The sequence below is a fragment of the Patella vulgata genome, chromosome 2, assembly GCF_932274485.2.
Source record: "Patella vulgata chromosome 2, xgPatVulg1.2, whole genome shotgun sequence".
Taxonomy (NCBI): Eukaryota; Metazoa; Mollusca; class Gastropoda; family Patellidae; genus Patella; species Patella vulgata.
In genome coordinates this window covers 59,256,935-59,269,427 of record NC_065880.2, presented here as the reverse complement: position 1 = coordinate 59,269,427, position 12,493 = coordinate 59,256,935, and the positions used below count along the sequence as shown (strand labels likewise).

General features: G+C 36.1%; 1 protein-coding gene across 8 annotated transcripts in view; it reads right to left on the bottom strand.

Moving 5' to 3' along the window:
* Nucleotides 1-12,493, bottom strand: part of LOC126811172 (uncharacterized) — a 213,723-nt gene that overhangs the window by 194,419 nt on the left and 6,811 nt on the right. Inside the window, exon 1 of one of the 8 annotated variants that reach the window (XM_056098850.1) lies at nt 7,680-7,869. The exons of 5 other annotated variants lie outside the window; for them this stretch is intronic. The gene's annotated coding sequence lies outside the window, so the exon portion shown is untranslated. Of the gene's footprint in view, nt 1-6,210; nt 6,656-7,473; nt 7,643-7,679; nt 7,870-12,493 lie in introns of those variants that run through there. 2 more of the 8 variants (XM_056098845.1, XM_056098851.1) reach the window with 2 other exon arrangements.

The following is a 12,493-nucleotide window of genomic DNA, read 5'->3' as shown; positions in this document are numbered from 1 at the left end:
TACAATTCAATATGCGCAAATATCGAAAGGAACCGAGATCTTTGGGTTATAAACTTACATTTCAAGTTTCAACAAAATCGGATAAAAATTATGACCTCTATAGGGTCCACAACCTTGATGTACCATATTTTTATGCTATTTGAGAGCGAGGGATTGCCATTTTGTCTGTCAGTTTTGGGCCGATTTTCACGAAATTAAAACTCAGCCATCCTTAGGGTGTAACGGTGATATAATAATAAGGTTTTTTAAATCGGATAAAAATTATAACCTCTATAGGGTCCACAAGTTAAAAATGTGATTTTTCATACAATCACTTCAGGGACCATAATTCAGGAAGTTACCGTCCGATATGCGCGAATATTGAAAGGAACCAAGATCTTTTGGTTATAAACTTACATTTCAAGTTTCAACAAAATCGGATAAAAATTGTGACCTCAATAGGGTCCACAACCTTGATATACCATATTTTTACGTTATTTGAGAACGAGGGGCGGCCATTTTGTCTGTCAGTTTTGGGACAATTTTCACGAAATTCGAACTCAGCCGTCCTTAGGGTGTAACGGTGATATAATAATACGTTTTTTTAAATCGGATAAAAATTATGACCTCTAATTCTATAGGGTCCACAAGCTAAACACGTGATTTTTCGTACAATCAGGGGCCATAATTCAGGAAGTTACCATCTGATATGCGTGAATATCGAAAGGAACCAAGATCGTTGGGTTATAAGCATAGATTTCAAGTTTAAACCAAATTGGACCAGCGGCTGCCAGGCAGGATACGCCCACATTTTCAAGAGATGGATAGAGAACAAGCTAAAAAGAAAGTGATTTTTCCTACAATCAAGGGCCATAATTCAGGAAATTACAATTCAATATGCGCAAATATCGTAAGGAACCGAGATCTTTGGGTTATAAACTTACATTTCAAGTTTCAACAAAATCGGATAAAAATTGTGACCTCTATAGGGTCCACAACCTTGATACATGTATACCATATTTTTACGCTATTTGAGAGCGAGGGATTGCCATTTTGTCTGTCAGTTTTGGGCCGATTTTCACAAAATTAAAACTCAGCCATCCTTAGGGTGTAACGGTGATATAATAATAAGGGTTTTTTTAAATCGGATAAAAATTATAACCTCTATAGGGTCCACAAGCTAAAAACGTGATTTTTCTTACAATCAGGGGCCATAATTCAGGAAGTTACTGTCCGATATGCGCGAATATTGAAAGGAACCGAGATCCTTTGGTTATAAGCATACATGTCAAGTTTAAACCAAATTGGATAAAAATTGTGACCTCTACAGTGTTCACAAGCTAAAAACGTGATTTTTCGTACAACCAGGGGCCATAATCTAAGAAGTTACAGTCCGATACATGCCAATATCAAAAGGAACCGAGATCTTAGTGTGATAAACCTATATTTCAAGTTTCATTGAAATCGGATAAAAATTGTGACCTGTAGACTGTTCACAAACAATTGTGAATGTACGGACGGACAGGTGCGACGACAAGGCTGACCTTAAAAATATCTCTGTTTCGCCTAACGCGACCGACTAACTAAAACCACCCCCGACTTAAATTATTAGTGCACTTTTCCGCGATCTTTTTATTTTATTTTATTTTCATGTGTCAACCTGAAATATATCACGAGAGTTATTTCCCTTTACTATGGCTATGGTTTGATTCATTACTGAAACTGGTTGATCAAGACGAAAGCATCATAGGTGTCGCTTCTCAACAAAATGGTTGCAGACGAAAGCATGTCCATTCCCACGAAATGATTCTGCCTCAATGTCTGTGGGGCGTGGTTTTAAACATCACAACGATATTTTCAATATCCATTTTCGAGAAAAATGAAGGTACAACCCGCACTATCGTTAAAAGCTTGTTGAAGGAGTTTCGCACTTCAAGTTCGTGGCAAATCGTGTGCGAGTCGTGCATCACGAAAAATCCCGATGTCATTGGTTTGTTTTCCAATAAACAAGACGAATGTTTCCACCCGGAAAATGATCAAGCTGTCAAATTACCTCTTAAGTTTAATAAAAACTTTAAGTTCATTACTTTTTACATCAGATCCAAAATTCATTAAACAAAATTAATCAATCTGTACAGCTAATAAGTTTTCTGTATTCATTTCTCTGACTTTAAAAAAAAAAATCTGAAAAAAAAAACCCGACCTACCGACCCTTCTCTCGATTGTGGGTCGGGTTTGGTGAAACAAAGATATTTTTAAGGTCAGCCCAATATACGTCCACATAAAAATGTGGGCGTATAAAAACTAAGTCAAATTTGTTTCCATGGAAACAGAAAAAATATAAATCCCAGAAATTCCTAAATAGCAAAAGGCACAACTACTGTAATAGGTTGATGTGTGTGCAAAGTTTCAGAAAGATATCTTGAACGGTTTATAAGATATGCTCCTTAAACAAAATTGTACACCAAAAACTAAGTCATTTTTGTTTCCATGGAAACACAAAAAATATAAATCCCAGAAATTCCTAAATAGTAAAAGGCACAACTACTGTAATAGGTTGATATGTATGCAAAGCAGTGCCGGACTGGGCCCACCTAAGCGCATTTTAAAAAGTGGGCCTAAGCCTATAAAGAAAAAAGAAAAAAAGAAAAGAGAAGAAAGGAGAGGGGGGGGGGGAAGAAAGAAGGGAGGAGAGGACAGGATAATTGTGTGGGCCTTGGTCAATGACCTGACAGGTGGGGGTTCGGCTCACCAGTCCGGCACTGATGCAAAGTTTCAAAAAGATATCTTAAACGGTTTATGAGATAAGCTTATGCTCCGGAAATGAAATCGGACGGATCCATTTCAATATCCCTCCCTAACTTCGTTCGTCGCGGGATAATTACGTATGAACCATTACAAGTCGTCTTCTCGGTAAAAATATTAGGTGTTACGCTATTTGAGAACGAGGGGAGGACATTTTGTCTGTCAGTTTTGGGCTGATTTTCACGAAATTTGAACTCAGCCGTCCTTGGGTGTAACGGTGATATAATAAAATAAAATATAATAATGATATAATAAAAACTTGATTTTTCGTACAATCAGGGGCCATAATTCAGGAAGTTACAGTCCGATATGTGCTAATGTGGAAAGGAACCGAGATCTTTAGGTTATAAACTTACATTTCAAGTTTCATCAAAATCAGAGGAAAATTGTGACCTCTACAGGGTCCACAACCTTGATATACCATATTTTTACACTATTCGCGTAAAAACAGCAGCCATTTTGTCTGGCAATGTTGATCCGATGTTCACGAAATTCGAACTCAACATGGAAACACAAAAAATGTAATTCCCATAAATTCCTAAATAGCAAAAGGCACAACTACTACTGTAATAGTATGACCGATGCCTAGGTCATATGTTATTTTATTATTTTTCAATTCTGTTTTAAATTTCAAAACTATATTTTAATTTTCATTAATGCTTGGTTAGTCATTAGAGGCAGGCAGCAATTAACCTGTCAGTCAAATTATGACAGGCTGGCAACTAAAGTAGTTGATCTGTTAAGTCTCATCTAACTATTGTTTTAAAAGTCTTAATCCTTCAATAATTATATGTTTATGTCAACACTTTCTAAGTAACTGATTTGTATAAATAGACAAATGTATGTTAGATGAGGATATTAGTTGGAGAGACCAGCTTAGGGAACCTATACTAGTTGGAGGTCCCATACATAGGAAATTATAAGTTGTTAAATTGTTGCTGTTAATTTTTTGCTCCAGAAATAAAGTGTTGAAGATCCATTCCAAGAATCTGTATTCATTTCTGATATTTGGAGAACACGTGTCGACGAGCTACATTCCCTGAAAGTCGAACGGTGTTATATGGTGGAGAAAGCGGGCAGAGTGAACAAAATTGTACAGCTAAGCGTGATAAATTGTAAACATATTTGGAAGAAGAAGGGATGGATATCAACTTTATTCTTCCTTCAGCAGCAGTAGCAGCAATAAGAAATCTGAATCAACTACCAATGTCTTGGAGTCTCAAACAGGATAGGGGTTCTACAGAAATCAGCTTTAAATGGAGCTTCTCAGAAAATTCATTACCCAGTCCGGAAAAGAAATATCGTTCTTTTGCCAAAAGACATAATATATAATATAAAATATAATAATGATATAATAAAAACTTGATTTTTCGTACAATCAGGGGCCATAATTCAGGAAGTTACAGTCCGATATGTGCTAATGTGGAAAGGAACCGAGATCTTTAGGTTATAAACTTACATTTCAAGTTTCATCAAAATCAGAGGAAAATTGTGACCTCTACAGGGTCCACAACCTTGATATACCATATTTTTACACTATTCGCGTACAACCAGCAGCCATTTTGTCTGGCAATTTTGGTCCGATGTTCACGAAATTCGAACTCAACATGGAAACACAAAAAATATAAATCCCTAAATAGCAAAAGGCACAACTACTACTGTAATAGTATGACCGATGCCTAGGTCATATGTTATTTTATTATTTTTCAATTCTGTTTTAAATTTCAAAACTATATTTTAATTTTCATTAATGCTTGGTTAGTCATTAGAGGCAGGCAGCAATTAACCTGTCAGTCAAATTATGACAGGCTGGCAACTAAAGTAGTTGATCTGTTAAGTCTCATCTAACTATTGTTTTAAAAGTCTTAATCCTTCAATAATTATATGTTTATGTCAACACTTTCTAAGTAACTGATTTGTATAAATAGACAAATGTATGTTAGATGAGGATATTAGTTGGAGAGACCAGCTTAGGGAACCTATACTAGTTGGAGGTCCCATACATAGGAAATTATAAGTTGTTAAATTGTTGCTGTTAATTTTTTGCTCCAGAAATAAAGTGTTGAAGATCCATTCCAAGAATCTGTATTCATTTCTGATATTTGGAGAACACGTGTCGACGAGCTACATTCCCTGAAAGTCGAACGGTGTTATATGGTGGAGAAAGCCGGCAGAGTGAACAAAATTGTACAGCTAAGCGTGATAAATTGTAAACATATTTGGAAGAAGAAGGGATGGATATCAACTTTATTCTTCCTTCAGCAGCAGTAGTAGCAATAAGAAATCTGAATCAACTACCAATGTCTTGGAGTCTCAAACAGGATAGGGGTTCTACAGAAATCAGCTTTAAATGGAGCTTCTCAGAAAATTCATTACCCAGTCCGGAAAAGAAATATCGTTCTTTTGCCAAAAGACAAAGGGATAGACAGCGGCAGCTCAAATTTTTTGCTAAGGATGCCCAAAAAGTACAGATTTCTGTGGTCTCCAGTAAAAAGGATGTGGGTGTCCAAAATGTTCCTGATACTAAAGATGTTGCTGTTGGGAATAACCCTGTGTTAATGGTGACAAGAGAAACAATGTGTTATCCTGCCAATAGCCATGATAAAGGTTGTCAAATAAATTTTGACAGTGAGGCAGCGATGAAAGATGTTTCAAGTTCTAGTGCCAAAAGTACCAGCAGTCAAGACCATCGACATGTAGGAATTTGTTCAACAAATCCACCTGTACAAGTATCCGACAAAGTGCTTAGACAAAGAGTTAAGAACACAAAACAAGAATATCTCATTCAGTGGAAGGATTGTCCAGCAACTTCGAATTCTTGGGTTCTGGAGGAGGAACTAGATTATAGTGCTCAACAATACATAAATGCGAATTCAAATAGAATACAAGGACCCAGGTTACATTTACCTGATGAAAAAGTTAACCAGTACAATTTGCAAGAACATTATTTTATGCCTCACATGAATCCTATGTACAGAAACAGAAATTATTATCAGGAAAATGGGGATAGATTATGTTACTTTGATCAATCGAAAAATAAGGATTTTTGATTTTATTAAATGCTTAAAACATGGGGTCATGTTTTTGTCTGAAGTAAGGGGGATATATGACCGATGCCTAGGTCATATGTCATTTTATTATTTTTCAATTCTGTTTTAAATTTTAAATCTATATTGTAAAATTGGGTATCGATCTAGTATTTCTGAAGTCTAATCCCCCTTGAAATGTACCCACTTAAACCAGAGATGGCCGGATGGAAGGCTTAAGGGGTTGAGGGGTGCTATTAAACAGACGGCCGTCTATTTAGTTATTACTAGGGTTACATGCAGCCACTACTCTACTAAGCGACATGCAACATATACTACATAGCAAAGCTTACATATATCTCAGCCCAGTATTAATAAAAGACTAAAGCTTTCTACTTACTATAAGCAATCCAAAGAATAAACACAAACACAAGTAAGTCCTTCTTCTATAGCCTAGATCCACGTTGTACTTCCAATCGCAGTAGCCAAAAGTAGAAGTAGTCAAAGTAGTAGTAGAGGGAATATGGACCAAACGCAGGCCTTTATATAAAACCCACCATGCACGTGCAGAAAAGGAATAAACGTCACAACCGGGCTAGTCCATTTCGGCACAAAGGGGAACTAGCTCACGTCTGCAACATCTATATTTTAATTTTTATTAATGTTTGGTTAGTCATTAGAGGCAGGCAGCAATTAACCTGTCAGTCAAATTATGACAGGCTGGCAACTAAAGTGGTTGATCTGTTAAGTCTCATCTAACTATTGTTTTAAATGCCTTAAGTCTTAATCCTTCAATAATTATATGTTTATGTCAACACTTTCTAAGTAACTGATTTGTATAAATAGACAAATGTATGTTAGATGACATCTACCAAACTAGCAGGATAGTGGAGTAAGGGGGAGTTACGATCAGACAAACTCGGCACCTAAACACTATTCTGCAAATAAAACTGATACCAAGCCCAAAGAGTGGGATAGTGGAGTAAGGGGAGGCCACGACAAGATGGGCCTGGCACCTAAACACTAACCCCAAACGATGACATCTACCAATCCAGAAGCAGACGAAATCATCTACCAAACAATATGTTTTATATTAAATAAAGGGAAGAACTTCCCACTAAACCAAATCCATGGCCTAATGCCAAATGGAAAGATTGCAAAATCATATTCTAAAAACAGGAATCAGCTAGTTTCGGCTCTCCTATGTCTTGTCTGCGATATCACTTATGTGGAAGCAGACGTTCAACACCAAGAACTACTACTACTAGATGAGGATATTAGTTGGAGAGACCAGCTTAGGGAACCTATACTAGTTGGAGGTCCGATACATAAGAAATTATAAGTTGTTAAATTGTTGCTGTTAATTATTTGCTCCAGAAGTAAAGTGTTGAAGATCCATTCCAAGAATCTGTATTAATTTCTGATATTTGGAGAACACATGTCGACGAGCTACATTCCCTGAAAGTCGAACGGTGTTAATAGGTTGATATGTGTGCAAAGTTTCAGAAAGATATTTTGAACGGTTTATGAGATATGCTCCGGAAACGAAATCAGACGGACGGACCCCATTTCAATATCCCTCCTTAACTTCGTTCGGTGCGGGATAAAAATCCGAGTAGGTATGAAATTTAAGCGCCAAAATATAGAGGAATGGTGTATTTACCTTGTTTCAAAATTTCAGTTCAAAATATTGAGTCGTGTGGACGTGAATATCAAAACTGCTTATCCGGACACATAACCCTTTTAAGATTTCGGGTCAATTTTTTCGTTGGGTGACCTGACAATCGATTCTCGTTCCTTTAGAGGTCTATGCTGTGAATGACCCACGTGCTGCACTTGAGTTGATAACGAAAGGTAAATTTCACCTACACATTATTTTTATAAAATAAAAGTCTGGTTTTATCCAGACACCGCATGATATAGGCTGTGATTTAGCCCCGAAAATCGTTTCATCTCGTCCCAGCAAATTCCGGGTGAAAATTTGACACATTGTTACATAATTTAACAAGTAGGCCGTCACTGTCGCATACATTTCTGTTCCGATGCATTGCACAATACGTCTTGCACCCGAATTACGTCTCGAACTATATTTGTCAAGTGTAGCCATAATCGGGTGAAAAAAAATCAAATTCTAAGCCAATCAGAAACCATAAAAGCAAAGATCGTCATAGGTCAAGGGTCAATAGCCATAAATAGACCAGTGAATACCTTTTATGAGACGGAACACGTTGGATTGTTTACATTTGTCTGAGCGAATTTCTCTGCAAATATGCCGGGATTACTGGATAATACCACCTATTAAATGTTGCATTGACACGGTAAAGCCGACTTACCCCTAATCTGTGGCATAAATATGGCCAATAATTGGGAAATAGCACCAATGATTGAATGAATCTTTTATTTTCTGGAAACAAGTATTTTTTCAAAACTATTTCAGTGAAACAATATCCAAGAGAAATATATACTTAATACAGATGAAAACGATTTTGGCATGCCTGAAATACTGGTTCGGTCTTATAATTATATATAATGTTAAGAAAAAACAAAAATAATAATACCATGTGATCTGATCGATACAATTAATAATAATTCACCTTCATTAATTTTACTAGTTTTATAAAAAAGAAAACAATAGACTTATTATAAGAGTAATAGAGAGAGAGAAATGGGGTTTAACTTCCACTCGACACAAACTAGGTAATTTTGGTTCAATTTTATTCCAATAATTCGCTTGCGTGTAGTGGTCTTTAGCAGTGGGAGGAAACCGGAGGACCCGGAGAAAACACATGAGGTTGGACAGGCAACCGGCCTTCTCCTTGTCAAGTACAACCGTGGAATCTAAACCACGCCAGTGGACTCAATGACAGACCTTATGATACAGCGCGCATATGCTACCCATTCGGCTACCCAACCCCCTATAAGAGAGTATAAGATTACATTTATTTAAAGAAAGAAATTAAAAAAAATAAACAAATGCAATTATATAAATTTCCTCGTACACAACAATACCATACACCACTAGTATTAATGAAAAATGTATATAATAATAATAATAACATCATCATTTTTTAAAGTGTATTAATACTGGAGAACGGTTTCTAATACTGGAGAACGGTTTCTAATGTGCTGTTCAGGTTCTTATATTCACAGAATACATGTATTTACACAGAGATCAGGTCTTGTGCCCATATACACTGTACAAAATTGAAAGATATATACCAACCAGTAAATAAAAGTACATATAAGAGAACCAGCGGCTGCCAGGCAGGATACGCCCACATTTTCGAGAGATGGATAGAGAACAAGCTAAAAAGAAAGTGATTTTTCCTACAATCAAGGGCCATAATTCAGGAAATTACAATTCAATATGCGCAAATATCGAAAGGAACCGAGATCTTTGTGTTATAAACTTACATTTCAAGTTTCAACAAAATTGGATAAAAATTGTGACCTCCATAGGATCCACAACCTTGATATACCATATCTTTACGCTATTTGAGAACAAAGGGCGGCCATTTTGTCTGTCAGTTTTGGGCCGATTGTAGAGGGTCCACAAACAATTGTGGACGGATGGACGGACAGGGGCGACGGCATACATGTAATACATCCACATGAAAATGTGGGCATATAAAAACAAACAGTAATTACCTAAGTAAAATGGTTCTAGTAAAATGAATTAGAAATGAAATGGTTTAATGAAGATGGGCATATACGCCATACAGTGTGCTATAAGGCAAATTTTGCCTGGGCACAGCACTATGGCCTACATTTATATCAAATTACAACTGCCAATGGATCTTTTTACGTGCACACCAATGTATACACAGGACCTGGACTAGACTGCTGTCCTCGTGCCTTGTCAGCCCCTCCGCCTGCACCACAGACAAGGGAAAACCGTCGGAAATGAATTAGAATAAAAAAAGTAAAATAAAAACATATAATAAGCATAAATATAATATGAAAATTTATTGACATGTACAGTACATTGAAGTAAAACATATTTAAAATATGTAATATTTAAAAACCGCTTACAAAAATACATGTATACAGGTGTAGGCCTGCTCACATAATTTCATCAATATCATCACTATTAAAATCAATGTCACTGTCAGCATATGTTTGGCTGTCACTTTTATATTCAAACAATATACACAAAACCATACAAGAAAGTTTTCACTTGTAAGAAGTACATCTATTACTGATCTATCTGTAAAAGTGTAAAGCAGCTTGATTTACATTCACATTGAAAATTTAGTTTGGTGCTTGATCTCTAGTCACCCTAACCCTGTCATTTGTTCAATAGAGTTTAACAAGAGGGGTTTAAATTTCCACAGCTACAATCAGGCAACCAGGGAGGAATGCGCCAGAATATGCCCCCTTTTTAACTGGTGATGCAAGGGCAGAAATAATTCTTCATTCATATTTTTTTCAAAAAAAGTAAGTGCACTTATCTATTTCGGTTCTACTTTTCTCCATAACATGGGGGTTGGATGGCCGAATTGTATCATAAGGCCTGTCATTGAGTCAACAGGCGTGGTTTCGAATCCCCTGTTGTACGTGACAAGGAGTAGGGTCGTCTGTCCAACCTCGTGGGTTTTCTCTGGGTCCTCCCGTTTCCTCCCACTGTTAAAGACCCCTTCGCGCAAGCGAATTATTGAAATAAAAAAAATTAAACCATATGTTAGTCCCAAAATGTCCTAGTTTGTGTCGAGTAGACGTTAAACCCAATTTCTCTCTCTCCATAACAACTTAGGTATGAGTACTGCACATTGTATTTCACCTGATAATGGTGACACAGTCTTAACCATAGTGGTCTTTCTGTCTTTGACTGAGTGGACTTCTCTATTGGTCTGAGTGGTCTTGGGCGGAGTAGTCCTTGGTCTGGGTTGTCATGCATTTAGGAGAATATCTTCATCAGCTTGCATTTGCAAGAAAATGGGGAAAATGTCAAGATATGATCCGACCCCCTTAAACAAATTAACCAGACCTATTATTTTATTCTCTTTCTCTTTTATTTTTTTTGCTGCTTGTTTCTAAACATCACTTTCTTCAACAATTTAGGAATCGTGATAATGTTTCATACACAGTTTTGTTAACGTTGGTAACGTGGAATGTGAGAAGTAGTAAGTAGCCTCTACTCTACCATACCCCAGTGAGAGTTTTGTCTTCACATTCCTGCCTGCAGTTCTGATTCAGCTTTGTCCAGCAAATCGGCATTTGTCTCCGGCACATTTCCATCTAATTTGATCCACTGGATAGCACCTATACCTTAAATTTTTCCCAGCTTGTCTTTGATTGTCTTCACAACACTAGGATCTGGAAGAGTTGTTATACAGCAGGCGGTCTAGTTGATGTCAGGAATTAGCCAATAAAAGGTTTATGGCGAGTTCTTGGCGTGTCCTGCACGGAACTGTAGGTAAACCCATAGAAACGTCAACGCCGATTGATTAATGTGAATGGGTATCTGAACCATATCCAAAGGATATAAACGAGTTGTTGGTCAGCAACCAAGAGAATATTTATCCCGCTCATATTATGAACATTGATTTTGAATCTTCTGATGAAGTACCATCTTAATTTAATATATAGAATGACGAAATAGGTAATGAACGAAAACGCTAACGAGATACCACTTTTAAGGTCAATTCTAAGTAATATCTATCCATATAGCCTCAATATTATCATGTTCTAAATCTAACCTACGATTACATATATGATTTCTAACATACAGAAGTGTTCCAGAGGAACTTACATTACAAGAATCTTTCCTAAAAGGTTGTTGAAAGTTTGGGATTGAAATATCTTCATTAGTCACAGATATATCTAAATGTGACTCAGAAAGTCCAAATATATCAAAATTTTGAAGGAAAACACCTAGTTCAAAAAAAATTTTCTTAACATGACATACATTTAGATGAGCAATATGTAGACCTTTCTTAACTAAAACAGTATTCATAATAATCATAAATAAACAAATTAATAAATGACTGGAAATAAGGACACACAATTACCTGAAAAACTTTCTAATGAGAAAATGGAAAAGTCATTGAATAATGAAAGTTTGATTTGGGTTACTGCCAAGGTACAGTACAGGCAATTATGAATTAACAAGCTTAGCTTAAGAATAAAATTATGATATGGGGAAGAGTTATATTGCGGGAAGTAATAAGGATTGTGCAATGGTCTATTGTTATATACATTACACCTGTACTCATATTGGCGAGATCTTTTATGTCATAGTATTCATAGTAATTTATTGATTTAACAGGTACATGTTCATGCGCATCAGTTGAATTAGCTGAAACAATAGTATTACTTAAAATATTCATTAATAGATCATTTCCATTATAATTAGGATGAACTCCGTCACATTTCATTACATCCTTTGGACATCTTTGGTAGAAGTGTGTAAATACATAAATAAACAGAACTCCTGGATATAAGTATTAAATTTTTTACATTCTCTAATATATGGACAATGTATATTTCTTGGCAATGCCGAACAAATATAAATATTTCCTTTAAAAGAATTTTTGGTGACTGAAATTAGTTTATTAAAGTCTGTGGTGTTTTGAGTGGGATTGTTTAATGAAATATCATTCCCCAAAGCATATATAATGATGTTTTTAAGAGAGTGCTTACAATTTAAAAGTTGCACAGGTCTATCATTTATATTAGTATAG